The 26,164-nt window shown below is 37.2% G+C and overlaps 1 protein-coding gene across 4 annotated transcripts in view; it reads right to left on the minus strand.

The window, feature by feature from the left end:
* PJA2 (praja ring finger ubiquitin ligase 2) overlaps nt 1-26,164 on the minus strand; it is a 345,411-nt gene that overhangs the window by 60,339 nt on the left and 258,908 nt on the right. For 2 of the 4 annotated variants that reach the window (XR_007134560.1, XM_047778402.1), the window contains exon 1: nt 12,968-13,107. The exons of 1 other annotated variant lie outside the window; for it this stretch is intronic. The gene's annotated coding sequence lies outside the window, so the exon portion shown is untranslated. Of the gene's footprint in view, nt 1-12,967; nt 13,108-26,164 lie in introns of those variants that run through there. One more of the 4 variants, XM_047778399.1, reaches the window with a different exon arrangement.

Genomic DNA, 26,164 nt, shown 5'->3' on the forward strand with positions numbered 1-26,164 from the left:
AAATGTGGATGCAAGATGATATATACATGAGGGTTCCTTACAGTCTACAGAAATTTGTAAATTTTGGAGATAAAAACTTTAAAATTATTTTCTTTTCTACACTAATTTGTGGAAAAACTGTTTACATATAATAAAATATAAAACTTTTAGGCATACAAAATAATGCAATGAATTTTTACATATGTATATATCTGAATAAATACTCCCTAGGTCTGGAATTCCTGTTGTGGCTCAGCAGTTACCAACCCAACTAATATCCATGAGGATGCAAGTTCGATCCTTGGCCTTGCTCAGTAGGTTAAGGATCTGGCTTTGCTGCGAGCTGTGGTGTAAACTGCAGACACAGCTCAGATTCTGGACTGCTGTGGCATAAACCAGCAGCTGCTGTGTTAGAGCCCTAGCCTGGGAACTTCCCATATGCTGCAGGCACAACCTACAAAGCAAAAAAACAAAACAAAACAAAACAAAACCCTTCCTAGATCAAGATACAAAACCTGTACCATCTGTTCAAAGGGTTCTCTCTTGCTCCTTCCAAGTCAATGACTCCTCTCAAGCAAAACGCAGCCATTCTCTTGACCTCTATCATACCAGTTTAGTTTTTCCTATTTTAAACTCTATACCAGTGGAATCACACATCATAAACCCCTGTGTCTGTCTATTTTGCTCAACACAATATGTTTCCAGGATTCATTTATGTTGTCATAAACATCCTTGTACTTTTTAAAAAAATCTTTTGTGGACACATATGACCTGGAATTACTGAGTCAGAGTATAGAGCTGTATTTAGCTATAACAGATACCAACAGTTGTGTAAAGTGGCTGAAACAACTTACATTCCCACCAGCAATATATAAGAGTATCTGTTGTTTCATATCCTTGGCAACATTTGATAATGTTTCATATCCTTGGCAACATTTGATATTGTCAGTCTCTAATCTCAGCCATTCTGGGAGGGGTGTGATGGTGTCTCATTGTGACATTTCTCTGATGAGTAATAATGTAGAGCACCTTTACCTGTGGGCATTGGCCTTTTGGATATCTTCTTTTATGAAGAAACTGCTTACTTTTTTGCATACACTAAAAACTGTGTTGTTTGCCTTTTTCTTTTGAATTTTAAGAGATACTTATAGTTTCTGGATACAAGTCTTTCACCAGATTAACTTTATGTGAGTATATGTCTATAACTTGCTTTTTCTCTTGAATGATGTCTTCATGAATAGAAATTCATAATTTACTGTAGTGTAATGTAACAATTTTATGTTCTATTTGAGAAATTTTGTGATCTTAAGGCAATGAAGATATTCTCCTAGGTTTTCTTTTAGAAGCTTGATAATTCTAGCTTTTGCATTCGGATCTATGACCCAACTCAACTGAACTTTTGAATATAGTATCAGGTAAAAATCAAGTACCTCCTCTAGCCCAAGTATCTAATATCCAACTTAGTGAGCACAATTTACTAAAAATAAATGGTTTTTTTCTTACCTTCAGTAAAGCTTTTGTCATAAACTAAAAACTGTATTTGTGAAAGTCTATTTCTAGACATTTATATTCTTCGATTGGTCTTTCTGTATACCTCGTACTAATACAACATTGTTTTAATTACTGTAACTTTATAGCAAATCTTGAGACATTAACATCTTGATATGAATTTTGGAACCCATTTTATAAAAATTATAAAATACTGGGATTTAAAATGAAATTGTATTAAATCTATAGTTCAACTTAGGGGAAACTGATTTTTTTGGGGGGGAGTTTAGGCCACATCCACAGCATATGGAGGTTCCCAGGCTAGGGGTTGAATCGGAGCCACAGCTGCCAGTGGACGCCACAGCCACAGCAGCATCAGATCCAAGCTGCGTCTGTGACCTATACCACAGCTCACAGCAACCTGGATCCTTAACACACTGAGGGAGGACAGGGATCAAACCTGTGTCCTCATGGATGCTAGTCGGATTCCTTAACCACTGAGCCACAATGGGAACTCCGAAACTGACATTTTAACAATACCAAGTTTCCTACCATATAAGGATAGAATATTTCTCCACTTACTTAAGTAATTTAAAAATGTCTCTCAGCACAGTTTTATAATTTTCAGTGTAGAAGTTATACGTAAGCTTTTATTAGATTTCTTACTCAGGTATTTTACATATTTTGATTCTATTCTAAATGTACTTTTCTAATTTTATTTTAGTTTTTGGTTTCTAGTACACAACTTAAAATCTTTGCATTTTTTCCTTGTATCCAGTCATTTTGCAAAATTCACTTATTCTAAAACTTTGCTGGTAAACACATTTTTAAGACTTTTTTCTTTCCAATTTTTAATTTTTTTTTTAGACTTGAAGGCACTGGTTAGGATTCTGATACAACACTGAATAGAAAGAAGGATACTGGACATGACACAGGTTTTTCACTGAGAAATGATGTTAGCTATAGGATTTTTTGTTGGAATTCTTTAAAAAATTAAAGATGTTTCCTTCTATTCTCAGTCTGATGAGGATTTTTAACATAATAAATGTTGAATGTTGTCAAATGATTTGTCTATCTTCAGAGATGATCCTATGATTTTCACACATTGTTCTATAAAGTGATGGGTTACACTGATTAACTGTAAAACATTAAACTAAATTTGTATTCCTGGAGTAAATCTGTGATATCTTTTTTTACATTATCACTGGATTATTTCTGTTTCTGTATTTGTGCTCATGAGAAATACTGGCCTATATTTACACCTTCTTTGTCATGTTCTTGTCAGATTTTCCTACCAAGATTATGCTAAAACCATAAAATGTTCTGGGATATGTTTTCTTTTTAATTCTCAGAACAGTCTGGGTAAAATTAGCATTATATCTTACTTAAATGTTTGAGAAATATACCAGTGAAACCATTTGGGCCAGGAGTTTTCTTTGTGGAAGTTTTTGATAAACTGACTTTAACAGATACTGGACAATGTAGATTTTCCATTTCCTCACATGTCAGTTTTGATAAGCTGTATTTTTCAAGAATTATGACCTTTAATTCAAGTTATAAAATGTACTAACATAAAGTTGTTCTTAATTCCCCTTAATTAACAATTTAATATTTATCAAATTTATAGTTATGCCTCCCATTTTCATTCCTAATTTGGCAGTTTTGTGTTTTCCCTGTTTTTTTCCTTCATCAGTCATTATAGGTTTATTATTTTTAAAGAGTCCTCTCAACAAACTGACTATGAAATTTTTCTATGGAGTTCCCGTCGTGGCTCAGTGGTTAATGAATCCAACTAGGAACCATGAGGTTGCAGGTTCGATCCCTGACCTTGCTCAGTGGGTTAAGGATCCGGTGTTGCCGTGAGCTGTGGTGTAGGTTGCAGAAGCGGCTCGGATCCTGCATTGCTGTGGCTCTGGTCTAGGCCAGCGGCTATAGCTCAGATTAGACCCCTAATCTGGGAATCTCCATATGGGAGCAGCCTAAGAAATGGCAAAAAGACAAACAAAAACAAAAACAAAAAACAACAACAAAAAAAACTTTTCTATTTCAACGAATTCTACTTGATGTTTCTATTTCCTTCTTCCAACTCTCCTTGGATGTGATTTGTAGCTCCCTTCAGTTAGGAGCTTACACCACTGATTTTGAACTTTACTTCCTTACTGATATATGCATATAGGCATACCTTGGAGATACTGTGGATTCAGTTTTAAACTACCAGAATAAAGAAAATAATACAAAAAAAGTCACAAAAATTTTTATGGTTTCCCAGTGCATAGAAAAGTTATGTTTTTGCTATACTGTAGACTATTAAGCATGCAACAGCTTGTGTTTAAAAAAACATGGCCACAACTTAATTATAAAGTATTTTCAAAGGAGGCAAGAATATACAATGGAGAAAAGGCAAACCCTTCAATAAGCAGTGCTGGGAAAACTGAACAGCTAAAAATAATAAAATTAGAATACTTTCTAACACCACACACAAAAATAAACTCAAAATGGATTAAAGACCTAAATATAAGACTGGAGACTATAAAACTCTTACAGGAAAACATAGGCCAAACACTTTCTGACATAAAACCACAGCAATATCTTCTCAGAGCTACCTCCTAGAGTAATGACAATAAAAACAAAAATAAACAAATGGAACCTAATTAAATTTAAAAGCTTTTGTACAGCAAAGGAAATCCTAAACAAAATGAAAAGGCAACCCACAGATTAGGAGAAAATACTTGTAAATGAAGCAACTGACAAGGGATTAATCTCCAAAATATATAAACAAACACCTCCTGTAGCTCAATACTAAAAAAAAACCAAACAAACCCATCAAAAAATGGACAAAAGATCTAAATAAGACGATTCTCCAAAGAAGACATACAAATGGCCAAAAAAACACATGAAAGAATGTTTGACATCACTAATTATTAGAAAAATTCAAATCAAAACTACTGTGAGGTACCACCAAATACCAGCCAGAATGGCTCCCATCAAAAAGTCAACAATAAATGCCGGAGAGGTGTGGAAAAAAGGGAACCCTATTACCCTGTCAGTGGGAATGTAAATTGGTGCAACCACTGTGGAAAACAATACGGCAATTCCTCAAAAAACCAAAAATAGAACTACCATAACATCCAGCAATCCCACTCCTGGGTATCTATCCAGAGAAAACCATGACTTGAGAAGATACGTGTACTCCAACCTTCACTGCAGCACTATATGCAACAGCCAAGACATGGAAGCAACCTAAATGTCCACTGACAGAGGAGTGGATAAAGAAGATATGGTACATATACACAATGGACTATTACTCAACCATAAAAAGGAAATACTGGCATTTGTAGCAACATGGACTTGGAAATTATCATACCTAGTGAAGTTAGTCAGACAGTGAGACACCAACATCATATGCTATTACTTATATGTGGAATCTAAAAAAAGGATACAATGAACTTCTTTACAGAACAGATAATGACTCACAGACCTTGAAAACTTATAGTTTCCAAAGGAGACAGGGTGGGCTGGGGGAGGGATGGGCTGGAAGTATGGGATGGAAATGCTGTAAAACTGGGTTGTGACGACTGCTGTACAACTATAAATGTAATAAAATTCATTCAGTTAAAAAATATATTTTATTGCCAGAAAATACTATCAGTAAGCAAATGCTTTTGGACAAAAGGCACCAATAAACTTGCTCACTGCAAGGCTGCCACAAACTTCAATTTGGAGAGTTCCTATTGTGGCTCAGTGGAAACAAACCCATCTAATATCCATGAGGATGCGGGTTTGATCCCTGAACACACTCAGTGGGTTGAGGATTCCACATTGCTGTGGCTGTGGTGTAGGCCAGCAGCTGCAGCTCCAATTCAATCCTTTGCCAGGGAACTTCCATATGTCACAGGTACAGTCCTAAAAAAGGCAAAACAAGCAAACAAACAAAAACCCTTCAAATTATTTTTTTTAAAGCTGTATCTACAAAATCCAATAAAGCGAAGCACAACAAAAAAATGCAGTATGTCCATATAAAGCAATAAAGTTCTCTCAAAGCACTGCTTCAGTTGCACTTAATAAGCTCTGAGTTAATACTTCTATTGTTACTCAGATCAAAATATCTTCTGATTTACATTGTGACTTCACTTTGATTCATGGACTATTTACAAATATCCTGATTAACTTTGAAAACATTTGAAACCTTTCTAGTTGGTTTTTCTTTTTTTTCTTTTTTAATTGCTGCACCCACAGCATATGGAGGCTCCATGGCCATGAATTAAATTCTAACTGCAGCAACACCAGCTCCTTTAATCCACTGCACCCAGCCGGGGATCAAACCTGCACCCCACAGCAACCGAGGCTGCTGCAATTGGATTCCTAACCCACTGCACCACAGTGGGAACTCCTTTCTAGCTATTTTTCTGTTACTGAGTTGTAACTAATTCCACATTGGTCAGAAAACATGCACTGTATAATTTCAATCCTGTGAAACTTGCTACATCTTTAAAAATCAGAATATTTTGGCAAATGTTTCATGCGCACTTAAAAAAAAAGTACGGTCTTAAGTTTATATAAAATGTTCTACAAATATCAATCATATCAAGATGATTAATTGTGTCAAATTTTCTATTCCCTTACTGATATTTTTATATAATTGTTCTATCAATTATTTTAAATTTACACTTAAAATCTCCAGATATAAATTCATATCTATCTTTACTATGAGCTCATATATTCAGAAATGATATCACATAAAATACACTTAGCATTATTATGTCTTCTTGATGAACTGACATACTTATTATAATCTTTTCCTATTCATATTTTATAATACTTCTTGCATTAAGTCTACTTGGTACAATATTGATATGGGCATATCAGCTTTCTTTTGATGAGTGTTTGCAAATAATACTTAGTCTTCTTAGTTTCATATTATGTATGCCTATAAGGTGTTTTCTTTAAATAAATGCCTTTAAAAATTTTATCATGCAAACACTCATCAAAAGAAAGATAGAGAGGCAGTATTAATATCAGATAAAGTACAGTGCAAAAGAAGAAATACTTCCAGAGATAAAAAAGGGTATTACATAATGATAAAGGGGTCAATTCACCAAGAAGACATCACAATCCTAAACATTTATGCACCAAACAACAGAGTTCGAAATACATGAAGCAAAAATAAAACATAATCAATGATATCCCAATTAGGCTTAATTTTAAAAATTTTAAAATAATTATAACAAAAAGGAGAAACAGACAAATCCACAATTGTACTTGGAGACTTCAACTCTTCTCACAGTGACCAACAAAATAAGTAGACAAAAGCTCAGTGAGGAAATAGAAAACCTAACAAGCATCATCAATCAACTTGATGGGACAATTACAGAATTTTAATATAAATAATTTAGTATTTAATGTACAATATAGAAATTATAGAATATTCTACCCCTAAGCAGTATAATATACATTATTCTGAATTACACATGGAGCATTTGTCATAAAACTTCAAAAAATTCAAACAAAATTAGGTAAAAGTCTATTATCCATCTATAACAAAATTAAGTATGGAAACCAATTATAGAGATAGGCAAAAATCACAAAATATTTGGAAATTAAACAATACACTTCTAAACCCATGGATTAAAGTGAAAGTCATATTAAAAATTCAGAAAACATCAATATAATAAAACTTTTGAGACCATAAAAAGTAGTGCTAATAAGGCAAAGAAGATCTCAATAGCTTAAGCTTGCATCTTAAAAAATCATAATAGCAGATTTAAATCCAAAGCACACAAGAAGAAATAGTAGCAAAGAGCACAAACCAATAGAATTAAAAATATTTTTTTAAGTAATAAAGTAAAAAGGTGGGTCTTTGGAAAAAAATAACAAAATTGATAAACCTGGAAACATACAAAAGACAAAAGAGGGAACACATTGCCAGGATCAGGAATGAAAGGAAAGACATAACTACAGATGCTACAGACATTAAAAGGACAATAAAGAAACAACCTTATGGCAATCAATAGATCTAAGAGACAAATTCCTTGAAAGACACAAAACTACTAAGGCTCACATAGTAGGTTACTCATATAGTCAAAGACTGAAAGTTTCCGAGAAAAAAAAATTAGATGACCCTAATGATCTGATACCTATTAATTAAATTTAATAAATTTAAAATCTTTAATCAAAGAAAACCAGGCGCATCTATTGCATTTGGAGTGGATAAGCAATGAGATCCTATATAGCACAGGGAACTATATCTAGTCACTTATGATGGAACATGATGGAGGATAATGTGAGAAAAAGAATGTACGTGTGTGTGTGTGTGTGTGTGTGTGTGTGTGTGTGTGAGAGAGAGAGAGAGAGAGAGAGAGATTGGGTCACTTTGCTGTACAGTAGAAACTGACAGATCACTGTAAACCAACTATAATGGAAAAAATAAAAATCATCAAAAAAATAAAACTAGACACAGACGGGTTAGCGTGCAAACTCCGACAAATATTTATGAAATAAATACCAATCCCATTCAATTTTTTTTCAGAAAATATAAGAGGCACTTTAAACCTATGAGGCCAGCATTATCCTTATACAAAAAAAAAATTCCATATAACAAGGCATCCTTCATGGACACAGGTTTACACAAAAAACTACTCAACAAAATATTAGCACATCTAATTCACCAATTTATGAAAATGATAACATATCACAACCAAGGAGGTGCATCTACAGAATAAACAACTGATTCAACATCTAAAAATAAATTAATGTGATTCATCTTATTAACATGCCAAAGATAAACCATATGATCATCTTAATAAATACATTTAAAACATTTGACCACACTCAATGTCCACTCATGATAAAAAAAAAAACTCTCAGCAATCTAAGAACCAAACAGGGACATCTTTAACTTGATAAAGGGCTTTATACTTAATAATGAATGACTGAAAGCTTTCCTCTTAAGATCAGGAACTAGACAAGGATATCCATTCTCACCACTCTTATTCAACATCATACTGGAGGTCCTAACCAGTGCAATAAGGGAAAAAAGAGGTGGGAAGTGCTTACACACAAACTGAAAACAAAAGAAACAGAACTGTTCTACATTCACAATGACATAACTATCTACATGAGGAAACTCAAAATAATCTACAAAAAAAAGTTTTAGAAAAAGTGAATTTAGCAAGGTTTCCAGATTCAAGGTCAGTATACAAAAATCAACTGTATTTCTACAACTGTCAGTGAACACTTGGACACTGAAATTGAGGAAAATTATTTACAATAGTACAAGAAGTGATGAAATACTTAGACATAAACCTAATAAAATATGAGCAAAAACATCTGTATGTTCAAACTACATAAAGCTAATGAAAGAAAACAAAGAAGATCTTTGATTAAGAGCAAACAAATGGAGCTATCCTGTGTTCATTGATTGGAAGGCATAATATTAAGATAGCCATTCTTCCTAAATTGATCAATTCAGACAATATTATCTAAATTAACAACCACCCTCCAGTACTTTTTGTAGAAACCAACGAATCACTTCTAAAAAATTTTATGGAAAAGCAAAGGAACTAGAATAGCCAGAATGGTTTTGGAAAAGAATGAAGTTGAAGAGCTTATATTACCTGATTTTAAGACTTATTATTAAGCAACAACAGTCATGACAAATGTGGCACTGGCAAAATGACAGATACAAAGACCACGGTGATAATCCAGAAACTGACTGACATACCTGGTCAACTGATTTTTGACTAAGTTAATTCACTGGGGAAAAGGAAAATATTCCCCCAAAATGGTACTAGAACTGGGAAAATACACCTTGACTCTATCTCACACCATATACAAAAATTAACTCAATATGGATGAGTTAATATAAAACATAAAAGTTCAAAAACTATAAAATTTATAGAATATGAGGAAATACGCACAATTTTATACTGACCAACTTAGAACATAGAAACACAAATCATAAAAGGAAAAAATGATTAAATTTAATCAAAATTAAAAGTTCTTCCGTTTTAAAAAGTTAATAAAAGGTAAGCTTTAGACAGCACTGTGTGTATATGTATCTATGTGGGTCAAAGAACTTGTACAAAAAAATATATTAAGAATTCCTCCAGCTCAACAAGACAAACAACTCAATGTTTTAAAATGGGCAAAAGATTTGAACACATTCTTCACAAACGACTTCATAAACGACTCATAAACACATGAACGAATTCTCAGCATCATTAATCATCACATAAGTGCAAATGTAAAATACAGTGTAATATTACTACACATCCACTATAAGGGCTTCCCAAATGTCGATGAGGATGTATAGCAACTGGAACTGTAAAATGGGAAACAGACTGGCAGGTTCTTATAATTAAACACTCATTTATAATACAACTCAACAAATCTATTTCTAAGTATTTACCAAAAGAAATGAAAACATATATTTACACAAAAAATCATGAATGAATGTCCCTTCATAACAGCTTTATTAGTAACAATCCCAAACTGGAAACAATCCAAATATTCATCAATAGGTGAAATGGTGAATAACTGTGGTAAATCAATATCATAAAATACTACTCACTAATAAAAAGTCATGAATCAACTAAACACACAAACACATGGACTATCCTCAAAACACCGTACTGGAAGAATAAAACCTGGATACAAGAGAATACATACTACATAATTCCATTTATATAAAATATTAGAAAATGGAACTCATTAATAGTGAAAAAGAACAAACTTTCCCAGAGCTGAGGGTGAAAATGTGACTTACTGCTAAAGGGCAGAAGTGAAATTTGGGGGATGACAGAAACATTCTGTATCATGATTGTGGTGGTGATACATGGGCATATATACGTTTGTGAAAACAAACTGAGCTGTACATTTTAAATATACACACCTTATTGTAGGTAAATTATCCTCAAAAAAGTTGATTCTCTAAAAAAGCACTCTCGTGGGAAAATATTAACCAGAGAATGCTGGTGATGCCTTTATACACCCACTCGAAAAAATGTCAAAAACATCTTACAAAACTCAATGCCCATTTATGGTTTTTTAAAATATCATCAGAATTAAAAAACAACAATAAAATCATCTTGAAAAGCTAACAATACAAGAAAACAAATTTAACCTGCTATATTCTCCACTTATCAGAAAAGCTTTGGCAAATACCATAATTGATGTTAAAACACCAGAAGCAATCCCCTTAAAGTCAGGAACAACACAAAGCTTTTAGTCATCATTGCTATTATTTAACATTATATAGGATGTATCACAGCCAAAGCCATGAGGAGAGCACACAGTGATAAAATTTAAAGGAAAGCCACAAATGGGGAGTATGTTCAGATAATCAATTCAATAAAGTGATTAGATATATGATAAACAGAAAAAAATTGAAAAGCTTTCCTATAACGGGAAGGGGAAAAAAAGAAAAAAATGTTAAAGTTTCCATCTACCAGAGCAATCAAAACATAAAATAGCTAGGAATACTAAGAAGGAATGTCATACATATGAGGAAAAAAACTATAAAACTTTCCCTAAGCAAGATAGGAATACCATACATACATATATTTGAAGGAAGAGATGCAGTATCACAAAGATCAATTTGTTCCGTATTAATCTAAAATTTCAATATAACCTCATTCAAAATATCTAAAGATTTTTAAATTTAATTTACAAGTTGAGGCTAAAGTTCATTTGGAACAGAAATGCATAAGTGTCAAGAATAATTCTGAAAAGAATAATAAGGAGGGAGAAATGGTTATCAAAATTTAAGATATTTAAACTAGCAATTCCATTTCTGGGAATCTATGCTACAGAAATAATCACATAGAGGAAGTTTCCTGAACAGCTGACTCTTAGGATGAAGGAAAAACTAGAAGGGGAAGTGGGAATTGCACTTTTTACCTTACATTTTCCACAATGAAGTTTTAAAATTTAAGATTTAAAGCTTGTAATTAAAAACTAATCAATAAATGTAAAGGTTAGCTGCAAATAAAGCATTATTTTTGATAGGAAAAAGAAACTAATATAAATGTCTTCCAGTAAGGAAATGGTTAAATAAACCATGGCCCATTTAAACTACTGAAATATCATTTAACTTAAAGTATCAGGGAGACTTTTACATACAAGTGAAGATGTCCAAGATACATAATTTAGTGAAAAAACCAAGAGATATACTAATTTATTTGGTATACCCCCACCAACCCCAACCCCAACTTTCCATGAATGCATATGTGTTTAAAAGTGCACTCAGAAAAATATAAAGTAAATTGTTAGCTCTAGATACTGGAACGATACTAGGGATGAAAGGATATATTCATATTTTACCTAATACACCTTCCTCTGTATTGTTGAATTTTACATATAGTTTGCATGTATGTAATTAATTTTTTAAGGTTATTTCATATAAAATTATAAATTTCAGAAGACAAAAACTGGAAAAAAGTTAAAGCGTTTTATAAAAATCTTTTAAACGTTTATCTTCATGTTTATTTACGTACTCTGCAAATAATCTACAATCTTCAGCAGAGGTGACTGCCATTTTAAAGAAATTAAACATACCAAATAGTTCATGATAAAAAATATATTAAGCCTTTAAAAAAAATCATCAGCTTCCCAGAACCAGTAGGCTCAAAGCAATATCTATACGTTTGCTTTAAAAAAAAAAAAAAAAAAGACTGGAGAGCTAGGTCTCCTAAACAGATTCTTCCTCCCAGCAAAGACTACCTCCTCCTCTTTTCTTCAACTCGGTCTGAGGCTTTCAACTCACCATTTTGAATGTGCGCAAAATCATTAACGAATGATTAGGGAAGCCGAAAATGAAGGTGCATCTGCGAGAGGCGTGCTCTGATCTGACAGCACTAACGGGGAGAAGCACTAATAGAATGGAGCTAATATCGGGAGAAGAATGACTGCTACGGTCTGGACAGGGCGTCTGCGTGCCCGAGCCTCGGTGACAATCGAGAAAAATGCAAATACAGTCAACAGAGCGACGGCAACGGAAGGTTTTTCAGGGGAGAAAGGCTGCAGGCCTGTGGCGTAAGACGTATATCAGCTCTACACCGGGGTGATTGGAAATGGGCATAGGGGGAGGGGTAGAGGTGTAGGTAGGGGACACACTCTTCTTAAACGGTCTCCAGTGTGGGGAGAAAGGCAGCGGGGTCCTTGCCCGAGCCACCAAGGACAGCAGAAGAGGCAGCAAGAAAAAGCGGCCTGTGGAGACTCCGATACCATTCGATGCCATCGCTGGAGGCAGCAGGCGCGGAGGCCACCGACAAGAGCGTAGCCCCAGGTTCGGGCTGGACAGGACCCAGGAGGCGAAGAAGGCCTCTCACAGCCATCAACCCCACCCACCATGGCCGGCGCAGCGGACCAGGGACAGGCCCCGCTCCTGGAGAGCAGAAATTAAGAAATGGAGGAGGTGACGGCAGCAATTTCCTCGCCTTGACCCTCATATTCCCAATATCAGAACAAGCCACATTAAAAAAAAAAAAAAAAATCCCCTCACCGAACTGTGCAGCGGCTCCAGAGCGAGAACAGCGCTCGATCCTCCACCCGCCACCACCGCCTTCTTCTCCGCCTCCGACTCCTCCCCCGCAGAACGCGCAGCGGCTGGCGGCGGCGACAGCGGCGGCGGCGGCGGCGGCGGCGGCGGCGGAAGCAGAGGCAGCGGCGGCGCGCCCCGCCCCTTGCGCCGCGGAGGAGGCAAAGGAGGCGGCAACGCAAACCCCGCCCCCAGTCAGAGTCGACCAATAGGCTTAAAGGACCTCTTGGGGAACAATCCACATATCCAATCCGAACCTGAGGAGTGGGCTTACGTCAATGGTTGGGACGTGGCAGAAAAAGGGAGAAATATTTGGACTGTTTCTACACCCCGATCCCCAGTTCTCACTCGAGGGGACCTCACGGATTGGCCAGAGAGCGGAAGGACGGAGCTGCACTCCATCCCCCAAACCCTCGCCTAGCCCCGCCTCCTTTCCCTGCAGCACTGCGACGTTTAGGAGGGGGCGGGGCATCATGCTGGGGCTGGAACAGCACGGCCTTTTGTGGTTTGGGCTGGGAGAAAAAGGCGGGGTCTCAGGGAAAGGGAAGGGGATGTGGGGAATTGAAAAGACTGACGCAGCTAGACCTTCAGAAATTGCAATTGCAATAACCGAGATGGAGGCATTAAAGTCAATCCTAATTTGACTGGAAATCTAACAAGATTAGGGTTTCCTGTCATAAAGTTCAATCCATCGCATTTCAGATGTGGGTGGGTCAAGAAAAAAAAACGGCAGGTAGAACAAGGACAGGGCTTCCTCTCTGCCCATCTTGACTGCGCACTGGATAGAGCCTTGTCCACTCCCACCCCGCAGTCAGATCCTGGCCCCCTCATTTCTTATTTCTTGGGGCGGGATATAGAGGTCGTCTGCGTTTCCTTTTCATAGCCATGGCCTGACCAGAGACTTCAGTTTGCATCTTGGGGCTGGTGCGTAGTCAAGCGGGGAAGTAACAACTCCCATCACAAGCAACCAAAATAATACAACAGCTGAAGTCCCTGGACACCTTGCTTAATTTAAACGCGGATAACGGTTTAGTCAGTCATGTCACTGATGCTGGTTTCTTTGTTTTACACGTCTTCTTTTTTCATCCTGAACATGTCCCCTTTTCTGATTACAGTCCCTCTCTTCTCCCACCTTATTCCCCGACCCCCTTCACCCCCATCCCACACACTCGCCCAATGCCAGAGATGTATTTATCTCATCCCCTTGCCAAGGCTTAAGAGCCCCACTTCTTGTGCTGGCCCTAGCAACTGCAAAATCTCCTGCCAGTGAGTGGACACTAATTTTTTTGTTGTTGTTGTTGATGAAAACAAATTATCGAAAATTTACTTTTACTATAGAAACTTAGACTATGAGAATTTGCTAGACGTTATGTGGAACCAAATCTCTTAGCCCACTCCTGAGAGGTAAGGTACATTTCTTACCAAGAAACCATTTCCCACTTGATACTTCTCTAACATGTTGCTGTAGAAGTTGTGGCTCTTTCTCCATCCAGTTCTCCCCCTCTTTGAAAGAGAACTGATACTTCGATCATTTCCTTTTAGAATGTTGCATATTGATCCGGTTGTATACATTAAGGTGTTTGTTGGGGCAGGGGTTCCCAAATTAGTTTCTTTCATGCCATACCATACCTGTGCATAAGACTCGGAGGATTATTTTTTTTCTTTTTTCTTTTCTTCTTCTTTTTTTTATTTTTATTTTCCCAATGTACAGCAAGGGGGTCAGGTTATCCTTACATGTATACATTACAATTACATTTTCCCCCACCCTTTCTTCTGTTGCAACATGAGTATCTAGACAAAGTTCTCAATGCTATTCAGCAGGATCTCCTTGTAAATCTATTCTAAGTTGTGTCTGATAAGCCCAAGCTCCCGATCCCTCCCACTCCCTCCCCCTCCCATCAGGCAGCCACAAGTCTCTTCTCCAAGTCCATGATTTTCTTTTCTGAGGAGATGTTCATTTGTGCTGGATATTAGATTCCAGTTATGAGTGATATCATATGGTATTTGTCTTTGTCTTTCTGGCTCATTTCACTCAGTATGAGAGTCTCTAGCTCCATCCATGTTGCTGCAAATGGCATTATGTCATTCTTTTTTATGGCTAAGTAGTATTCCATTGTGTATGTAGACCACTTCTTCCAAATCCAATCATCTGTCAATGGACATTTGGGTTGTTTCCATGTCCTGGCTATTGTGAATAGTGCTGCAATGAACATGCAGGTGCACGTGTCTCTTTAAGGAGAGTTTTGTCCGGATAGATGCCCAAGAATGGGATTGCGGGGTCATATGGAAGTTCTATGGATAGATTTCTAAGGTATCTCCAAACTGTTCTCCATAGTGGCTGTACCAGTTTACATTCCCACCAACAGTGTAGGAGGGTTCCCTTTTCTCCACACCCCCTCCAGCACTTGTTATTTGTGGATTTATTAATGATGGCCATTCTGACTGGTGTGAGGTGATATCTCATGGTAGTTTTGATTTGCATTTCTCTTATAACCAGCGATGTTGAGCATTTTTTCATGTGTTTGTTGGCCATCTGTATATCTTCTTTGGAGAAATGTCTATTCAGGTCTTTTGCCCATTTTTCCATTGATTGATTGGCTTTTTTGCTGTTGGGTTGTATAAGTTGTTTATATATTCTAGAGATTAAGCCCTTGTCGGTTGCATCATTTGAAACTATTTTCTCCCATTCTGTAAGTTGTCTTTTTGTTTTCTTTTGGGTTTCCTTTGCTGTGCAAAAGCTCGTCAGTTTGATGAGGTCCCATGGGTCTATTTTTGCTCTAATTTCTATTGCTTTGGGAGACTGACCTGAGAAAATATTCATGAGGTTGATGTCAGAGAGTGTTTTGCCTATGTTTTCTTCTAGGAGTTTGATGGTGTCCTGTCGTATATTTAAGTCTTTCAGCCATTTGGAGTTTATTTGTGTGCATGGTGTGAGGGTGTGTTCTCGTCTGATTGCTTTGCATGCCGCTGTCCAGGTTTCCCAGCAATGCTTGCTGAATAGACTTTCTTTTTCCCATTTGATGTTCTTGCCTCCCTTGTCAAAGATGAATTGACCATAGGTGTCAGGCTTTATTTCTGGGTTCTCTATTCTGTTCCATTGGTCTGTCTGTCTGTTTTGATACCAGTACCACACTGTTTTGATGACTGTGGCTTTGTAGTATTTCTTGAAGTCTGGGAGAGTTCTGCCTCCTGCTTGGTTTTTGTTTCTGAGGATTGCTTTGGCGATTCTGGGTCTTTTGTGGTTCCATAGAAATGTTTGGATTGTTTGTTCTAGTTCTGTGAAAAATGTCATGGGTAATTTGATAGGGATTGCATTGAATCTGTAGATTGCTTTGGGTAGGATGGCCATTTTTACAATATTGATTTTTCCAATCCAGGAACTTGGACTATCTTTCCATTTCTTTACATCTTCTTTGATTTCTTTGATGAAAGTTTTATAGTTCTCGGCATATAGGTCCTTTACCTCCTTGGTCAGGTGTATTCCGAGGTATTTGATTTTGTGAGGTGCAATTTTAAAAGGTATCGTATTTTTGTATTCCTTTTCTAATATTTCATGGCTGGTATACAGAAATGCAACTGACTTCTGAATATTCATCTTATATCCTGCTACTTTGCTGAATTTATGAATCAGTTCAAGGAGTTTTGGGGTTGAGTCCTTAGGGTTTCCTATGTATAGTATCATGTCATCTGCATACAGTGACAGTTTGATCTCTTCTCTTCCTATATGGATGCCTTTTACTTCTTCTGTTTGTCTAATTGCTGTGGCTAGGACTTCCAAAACTATGTTGAAGAGCAGTGGTGAGAGTGGGCATCCCTGTCTTGTTCCAGATTGGAGTGAGAAGGCTTTCAGTTTTTCTCCATTGAGGATTATATTTGCTGTGGTTTCTCATAAATGGCTTTGATTATATTCAGGAATGTCCCCTCTATACCCACTTTGGCGAGGGTCTTGATCATGAATGGATGTTGGACTTTGTCCAATGCTTTTTCTGCATCTATTGAGATGATCATATGATTTTTGACTTTTTTTTTGTTAACGTGGGGTATGATGCTGATTGATTTGCGTATGTTGAACCATCCTTGTGAACCTGGGATGAACCCAACCTGGTCATGGTGTATAATTTTTTTGGTATGTTGTTGGATTTGGTTGGCTAAGATTTTGTTGAGAATGTTTGCATCTATATTCATCAATGATATTGGGCGATAGTTTTCTTTTTTGGTGGTATCTCTGTCTGGTTTTGGAATGAGGGTGATGGTGGCATCATAGAATGTCTTTGGGAGTATTCCTTCTTCTTCAACCTTTTGAAAGAGTTTCAGGAGGATGGGCACCAATTCCTCTTTCTATGTTTGATAGAATTCACCTGTGAAGCCATCTGGTCCTGGACTTTTTTTTTTTGGTCTCTTTTAGGGCCACACCCACGGCATATGGAAGTTCCCAGGCTGGGGTCGAATTGGAGCTGCAGGTGCATGCCTACACCACAGCCACATCAATGCTAGATCCGAGCCTCATCTGGGTCCTACATCACAGCTCACAGCAACGAGAGATCCTTAAACCACTGAGCAAGGCCAGGAATTGAATCTGCGTCCTCATGGATAATAGTCTGGTTCGTTACCACTGAGCCCTAATGGGAACTTCCCATTGTTTTCTTTAAATAAGTGCTTTTCTTTCAATTTCTTTAAAAGGAAAATTTTATAAGTTACTATGAATAGGAAACCTGTATCACCTCACCTAAGTTGAAAGAAACTGAAAGTAAACTTCAGTGAATATAAATCAATGTTTTTAAATTCTGGGGCTAGAGACTATATTTTCTGCTAAAGTCTCTGAGCCTAAAACCCACTCCCTATGAAAGGGAAGTTACCAAGCATTAGAAGCATATTTTAAAAGCAAGAAGGCAAATGGCATTTTTATCATGATGTAATCAAAGGAGAGATAAATAGAACCAAAATAGGAATCACTCACTCACTATGTGAGTCATTGTTTTTAATCCCAACTAGTCATCCAAGGCACAAGGAGTGATTTATGTTACTCTTTGAGAAACACTCTTGTGGAGGCTTATAACGTATATTCTAGAATCGAAATTATTTTTGTTGTTGTTGTTGCTATTTCTTGGGACGCTCCCGCGGCATATGGAGGTTCCCAGGGGTTGAATCGGAGCTGTAGCCACCCACCTACGCCAGAGCCACAGCAACGCGGGATCCGAGCCGCGTCTGCAACCTACACCACAGCTCACGGCAACGCCGGATCGTTAACCCACTGAGCAAGGGCAGGGACTGAACCCGCAACCTCATGGTTCCTAGTCGGATTCGTTAACCACTGCGCCACGACGGGAACTCCTAAAATCGAAATTCTATACTCTCAAACTAGCTCCTGCATTTATGCTGAGTACCTCCAAATAATCTCTATTTACCTCTCTGGCTTCACTTTCCAATTTAAATATGTGGAAGGTAATAACAGTTACTCACAAGCTGTTGTACTATAATCTAAATAACATAATAAATGTGAACCATATACCTAGCAAGTAGAAGTACTAAATACATTTGACTTATGTACTGTATTATTATATGTATATAGAGTTAAATAATATGTATTAATGACATATGCATTATTGTTGATTTTAGAGGAGGAAAGCACTCCCTAAGTCAATAAGTTGAAGGTATCACAGGATGAAAGGCAGTACTTCTGAAAGAGTAATTCCCGTACCAACAGCATCAGCATTACTTGGGAATTTTTTTTAAACACAAATTTTGGAGTTCCCCAGTGGCTTAACGGGTTAAGGGCCTGACATTACCACTGTTGTGACTCAGGTCGCTGCTGTGGGATGGTTTTGATACCTGGCCCTGGAACTTCCACATGCCACAGGCACAGACAAAAAAAAAAAAAAAAAAGCAAATTCTCAGGTAGGTCCAACCTCAGACCTGAATTGAAAAGCTCTAGATATGGAGCCCAGCAATCAGTATTTTAGCAAGACTTCAAGGTGATTCTGATGCATGCAAAGTTTAAGGACCACAGATGTAGCAGAAGGAAAACTGTTCCTTCTCAGGAGTGAGAGGACCTGAATTGAAATTATAGTCTTAGAGTGACAGCAGCAAAAATGGAGGTATAAACACCTCAGAAAATTCTTTTCTCCATAAAAGCCACAAGAAAATTGGCAAAATTGTCAAAGTCATCTTTTTCAGAACTCTGGAAATCAATGAAGGGCTTGCAGCAACCCAGGAAGCATTTATTCAAGAAAACAGTTGCATCTTAGTAATAGGAGCAAGTTTTGTGATGTTTTGACTTGCCCTAACCCAGTCCCCTCATCTCCAAATCTGCTGTAGCATGGAAAAACAACAGTCCACAATTATGGTGAAAAGAAACAACCTGGCAGATACTGGATGAGGCAGAATGAGGCTGGAACTCGTTTAAAGCCTGATTCCAAGAGAGTAGTCTTCTTTTGAGCTATCTGGTTGTTCCCTAGAAGACCTCATTTGTAAGGCTCTCTTGATTTGATTTGATTCAGAGGCAACTCAGTGCTTTCCTGGGGAAAAACTTTCCCACCAAAAGCATGTGTCAAAAACAATGAGAGGGAATTGATTAACTTTGCTGTGCCTTAGGCAGTGAAAACATCTTGAAACAGACAATAAGTTAACCAGAGAGCTTAAAAGGAAAAGCTGGAGAATGTCTGTAGGAACTCTGTAAATTTCCAACACATTAATGAGAATCCAGAAACCCACACACATGCCCAAGGCTGTGCTAAGCAGTATGTAAGCACAGGAAAGATCTGAGAAAGCTCTAAACATTCACCTAAAGCTGACCTTGAGTCTTTGCATAAGCAAGAAGTGAACACTAAGGGAGAATTGTCAACTGCCTGGTTTGGTGTTGAAGCGCTGCCCAACACACACACACACACACACACACACACACACACACACACACACGCATATATACTCTCAACAAAGTCTGGGAGACATAATGATTCCAGGCATTTAGGGAATATCTGTCGTATCATTAGCTGAGCACTAAGCTAACCAAACAGTCTTCAAATGGCTACTCATGATTGTTGATGAACAAATTAATCAGTTGATCTAAGAAAGAATTTTATTCAAGCCAAATTGAGGATTATGACCTGGGAACAGCATCTCAGGAAGCTCTGAGAACTGTTCTACCCATTAGAAGTCAAGGCATAGTTGTATAGGTTTTTGGAGACAGAAGGCTATACATTAAATGATGTATTATTGACAGTTTACACAATCTAGATCTAAGCTTCATCATGGCCCCTTACAAGATCAAGAAGCAATGTTATCTTTAAGGAGTTGTCTTTTTGATGCTAGGAGAATATTGCTGTTTATGATTTAGGAGGTGTTTTTGCTGATAGGGAAGTTTGGTTGATGTATAATGCAGATACACAACACACAGTAGAAGGGAAAGGGGAGGTAGAGAAAATGGTAGAGAAAATTTTTGTGTGGTTAAATTTTTCTTGTCTTGCCATAAAATATGAATTTTGTTTCATATCACAAAGAAAAGAGACTTTATGAAATAGTGCAGAAAAGTCACTGAACAAACAAAACAACAACAAATAGCAATAAACAAAAAACTGGGAAAGAGGAAGAATTTGATTCCCAGGGTTTCAACATGATATCCTCTTAACTCTCTCTCTCTCTCTCTTTTTATTTATTTATTTATTTTTTTTTTTTTTCTAGGGCTGCACCCGCAGCATATGGAGGTTCCCAGGCTAGGGGTCCAATCGGAGCTGTGGCCACTGGCCTACGCCACAGCTACAGCAACGCCAGATCCAAGTCGAGTCTGTGACCTACACCACAGCTCATGGCAACGCCGGATCCTTAGCCCACTGAGAGAGGCCAGGGATAGAACCCGAAACCTTATGGTTCCTAGTTGAATTCGTTAACCACTGAGCCACAGCAGGAATTCCCTCTTAATGCTCTTATTTTAAACAAAACCAAGCATTGGTTTCTTAAAAAGATCAACAAAGTTAACAAACCTTTAGCTAGACTGAACAAGATAAAGTGAGAGAAGACTCAAATCACTTAAATAGGAATTACTACAACTTTATAGAAATAAAACATTATTATAAAGGAGAACTGAGAACATTTATATGCTAACAGGTTAGAAAAACTAGAAAAAAATGGACAAATTTTTAGAAAGACGCAAAACACAAAAAATGACTCCAGATTCTAGAAATAGAAAATCTATCTTTAGCCTTGTCGTTTATGAACAGAATGACCTTAAGTTGGTCATTTAATTTCTTTGGGGCTTAGCTTCTTGAGCTGGAAAACAAAAATTATAAAATTATACCTATGTCATTGGACTTAAACGAGGTTATAAATACAGAGAGGTTATATTAGTTAAGGTAACTCTAGCCATTGTAATAAATAAACCCCTCAGGTCTCACTAGCACAACACAGATTAGAAGGACAAATAGGAATCTCTGCTTCAAATTCAGGGACCTGAGCTCTATCATCTTCAATATATGGCTTTCATTACAAGACTGAGCACCAATATCCAGTCAATAGAATGGAGAGATCCTGCAGGAAAAGAATGTGAAAGATTTATGAGGTTTTTATTGACTTCGCATGGACAGGGCTTAGTCATTAATGATCATATTCTGCCAGGAGAGCACCTTGAACCATGGAGATTTGGTTTTAGGCTATGTTGGAAGTAATCTATTTTGGTTTAATCCTTACTATTAGGATGTAGTCTTTATTCCTAGATTGTGGTTCTAATTCTTGGAGTATCACCCTACTGGGGTCTCAAATGAAAACCTGGGATATTTACCAAGATCCTAGATTCTGCTTAGCTCTTTATAATCTCATTTGTTATTTTCTGCTTTGTTTCTCAGAGTCTTGCTCTTTGCATATATCATTTATTTTTTATTTAAAGAAATTATTACGATTGATTAACAATGTTCTGTCCACTTCTGTTGTACAGCAAAGTGACCCAGTCATACAAATATATATATATATATATATATGTATATATATATATATATATATGTATATATATATATACACACATTCTTTTTCTCATATTATCCTCCATCATGTTCCATTACAAGTGATTAGACATATATCTTTTAAGAGCCAGCCAGCAACTTGAAGGGAATTTACTTGAAGTTTTGAGGTTTCTTCTTTGAAGTTCCTGCCTCTTGAAGAATTTTTACACTTGAGTCCAGCCATTTTGGCAACTTTATACTAAAGAATGCCACTTTCTGCTGTAACTTTAGTCCTTGGTGCCACAATTGGGTAAATGTTCTCAGGGAAAAATCCAGGATGAGTGAGAAACTTCCCATATGTTTCAGTTCTCTCAAGAATCATGGGTTCTCAAGTCCTACCTGCACTCCTTCCTCTTCAATGCCTTAAAACATTGTTTTATTTATTTATTTTTCACCATTTTTTTATAGTTACTTGCAGTGAGAGGTTTAGTATGATGGAAGTTTATTAATTGTGGTTAAAATCAAAAGACCACCAGATGGTTGTTTTAAAGTTTGAACAAGGAAATGCATTTTTAGTCTACAATCACGGTTCTTTATCAATAAAACTGCTTCTAAATCTTAAACTTCTGATATTTTTTCTTCCATATATTCTTAGAAGTCATTAACCATATCCAGAGTTCTTTCCTAGATTTCATCATCATCTTTTTTAATTCTTTGCTTTCTAAATTCCATGCCTCTTTTTTAATTTAAGAAAAATTTATTATAGTCATTTTACAATGTTTCTCCAATTTTTGCTGTACAGCAAAGTGACCCAGCCACCCATACACACCCATTCTTTTTTTTCCCTAACCCAAGAGACCAGACACAGTTCACTGTGCTGTACAGCAGAACCCCATTACCCATTTGATCTAAATGTAACATTTTGCACCTACAAACCTCCAAATCATCATTAGTGCCCCTCTTTCTCCCCTCCACCCATGGCAAACACAAGTCTGCCCTCCATGTCTGAAACCTGCTTCTGTTTGTAGATAGATCATTTGTGCCATATTTTAGATTCCACATATAACTGATATCATATGGTATTTGTCTTTCTCTTTCTGCCTTACTTCACTTACTATGACAGGCACTAGTTCCATCCATGTTGCTGCAAATGGCATTATTTTGTCCATTTTTATGGCTGAATAGTATTCCATTGTTTATATGTGCCACATCATCTTAATCCATTCATCCGTCGATGGACATATGGGTTGTTTCCATGTCTTGGCTATTGTCAATGGTGCTGCAATGAACTTAAGGGTGCATATATTTTTTGGACTGAAGTTTTGTCCAGATATATGCCTGGGAGTGGGATTGCTGGACCATATGGTAGTTCTATATCTAGTTTTCTGAGGTACCTCTCTACTGTTTTCCATAGTGGTTGTACCAATTTACATTCCCACCAACAATGATGGAGGGTTCCCTTTTCTCCATGTCTTCTCCAGCATTTGTTGTTGACTATTCTGACAGGTGTGAGGTGGTACCTCATAGTAGTTTTGATTTGCATTTTTCTGATAACTGGTGATGTTGAGAATTTTTCATGTGCCTGCTGGCCATCTGTGTGTCTTCTTTGGAGAAATGTCTATTTAGGTCTCTTTTGCCCATTTTTCGATTGGATGGTTTTTGTTGCTGTTGAGTTATATGAGTTGTTTGTATATTTTAGAGATTAAAGCCTTATTGGTTGAATCATTTGCAAAGATTTTCTCCCATTGTTTAGGTTGTCTTTTCTTTTTTTTTTTTTTTGAAGGTTTCCTTTGCTGTGCAGAAGCTTTTGAGTTTAATTAGGTCCCATTGGTTTATTTTTGTCTTTATTGTCATCATTCTAGGAGGTGGATCAACAAATGTTGCCATGATTTATGTCAAAAAACATTCTGCCTAAGTTTTCATCTAGGAGTTTTATAGCATATGGCCTTACATTTAAGTCTTTAATCCCTTTTTGTTCCCCCCAGGCTAGGGGGACAAATTGGAGCTGCAGCAACTGGCCTATACCACAGCCACAGCCACAGCCACAGGGGATCCAAGCCATGTCTGTGACCTATACCACATCTCAGAGCAATGCTGGATCCTTAACCCACTGAGGGAGGCCAGGGATTGAACCTGCAACCTCATGGTTACTAGTTGGATTCGTTTCCACTGCACCACAATGGGATAGAGAATGTTCTAATTTCATTCTTTACCTGCAGCTGTCCAGTTTTCCCAGTACCACATACTGAAGAGACTATCTTTCCTCTACTGTATGTTCTTGCCTCCTTTGTAATAGATTAGTTGATCATAGGTGCTTGGGTTTATTTCTAGGCTTTTTATCCTGTTCCATTGATCTATATTTTTGTTTTTGTGACAGTACCATAGTGTTTTGATGACTGTATCTTTGTAGTAGAGTCTGAAGTCAGGGAGCCTGATTGCTCCAGCTCCATTTTTCTTTTTAAGAATTGCTTTGGCTATTTGGGATCTTTTGTGTTTCCATATACATTTAAGGAATTTTTGTCCTCGTTCTGTGAAAAATGCCATTGGTAATTCTATAGGGATTGTGTCAAATCTATAGACTACATTGAGTTGTATGCTTATTTTGACAGTATTGATTCTTCCAGTCCAAGAGCATGGTATGTCTTTCCATCTGTTTGCATCAACTTTGATTTCTTTCATTAGAATCTTATAGTTATCAGAGTACAGGTCTTTTGTCTATTTAGGTAGGTTTATTCCTAGGTATTTTATTCTTTTTGATGTGATGGTAAAAGGGATTGTTTCCCTAATTTCTCTTTCTGATCTATCGTTGTTAGTATATAGAAATGCAATCAATTTCTGTGTATTAATTTTGTATCCTGCAACTTTATTAAATTCATCGATGAGCTCTAACAGTTTTTAGTAGTGCCTTTAGGATTTTCTAGGTATAGTATCGTCATCTACAGACATTGATAGTTTTACTTCTTTTCCAATATGGATTACTTTTATTTATTTTTCTTCTCTGATTGCCATGGCTAGGACTTCCAAAACTAGGCTGATGGAGTTCCCGTCGTGGCGCAGTGGTTAACGAATCCAACTAGGAACCATGAGGTTGCCGGTTCGATCCCTGCCCTTGCTCAGTGGGTTAACGATCCGGCATTGCTGTGAGCTGTGGTGTAGGTTGCAGACGCGGCTCGGATCCTGCGTTGCTGTGGCTCTGGCGTAGGCCGGTGGCTACAGCTCCGATTAGACCCCTAGCCTGGGAACCTCCATATGCCATGGGAGCGGCCCAAGAAATAGCAAAAAGACAAAAAAAAAAAAAAAAAAAACTAGGCCGAATAACATTAGTGAAAGTAGACATCCTTGTCCTGTTTCTGGTATTAGTGGAAATGCTTTCAGTTTTTCACTCTTGAGAATGATGTTAGCTCTGGGTTTTTCATAAATGCCTTTTATTATATTGAGGTAGCTCCTGTCTATGCCCACTCTCTGGAGAGTGTTTATCAGGAATGGTTATTGAATTTTTTCAAAAGCTTTTTCTGCATTTATTGAGATGATCATATGTTTTTTTCTTTTTCTTTTTCTTTTTTTTGGCTGCACCCATGGCATATGGAGATTCCCAGGCTAGGGGTCTAATTGAAGCTGTTGCCACTGGCCTATGCCAGAGCCACAGCAACAACAGATCTGAGCCACATCTGCGACCTACACCACACCTCATGGAAATGCCGGATCCTTAACCCACTGAGCAAGATCAGGGATCAAACCCGAAACATCATGGTTACTAGTCAGATTCGTTTCCGCTGTGCCACGACGGGAACTCCTGGTTTTTATTTTTCAGTTTATTAATGTGGTGCATCACATTGATAGATATGTGGATATTTAAGAATCCTTGAATCCCTGGGATATATCCTACTTGATCATGGCATATGATCTTTTTAATATAGATCTGGATGCAGTTTGCTAATATTTTGCTGGCGATTTTTGCATCTATGTTCATCAGTGACATTGGTTTGTAATTTCCTTTTTTTGTGTGGTATCTTTGTCTGATTTTGTTATCAGGGTGATGGTGCCTTCATAGAATGAGCTTGGTAGTGTTCCTTTCTCTGCAATTATTTGGAAGAGTTTCAAAAGAAGAGGTGTTAAATCTTCTCTGAATGTTTGACAGGATTCAGCTGTGAAGATATCAGGTTAGTTCCTGGACTTTTGTTTTTTGGAAATCTTTAAATCACATTTTCAATTTCAGTGCTTGTGATTGGTCTAT

Source organism: Phacochoerus africanus, chromosome 4 (assembly GCF_016906955.1).
Source record: "Phacochoerus africanus isolate WHEZ1 chromosome 4, ROS_Pafr_v1, whole genome shotgun sequence".
NCBI lineage: Eukaryota > Metazoa > Chordata > Mammalia > Artiodactyla > Suidae > Phacochoerus > Phacochoerus africanus.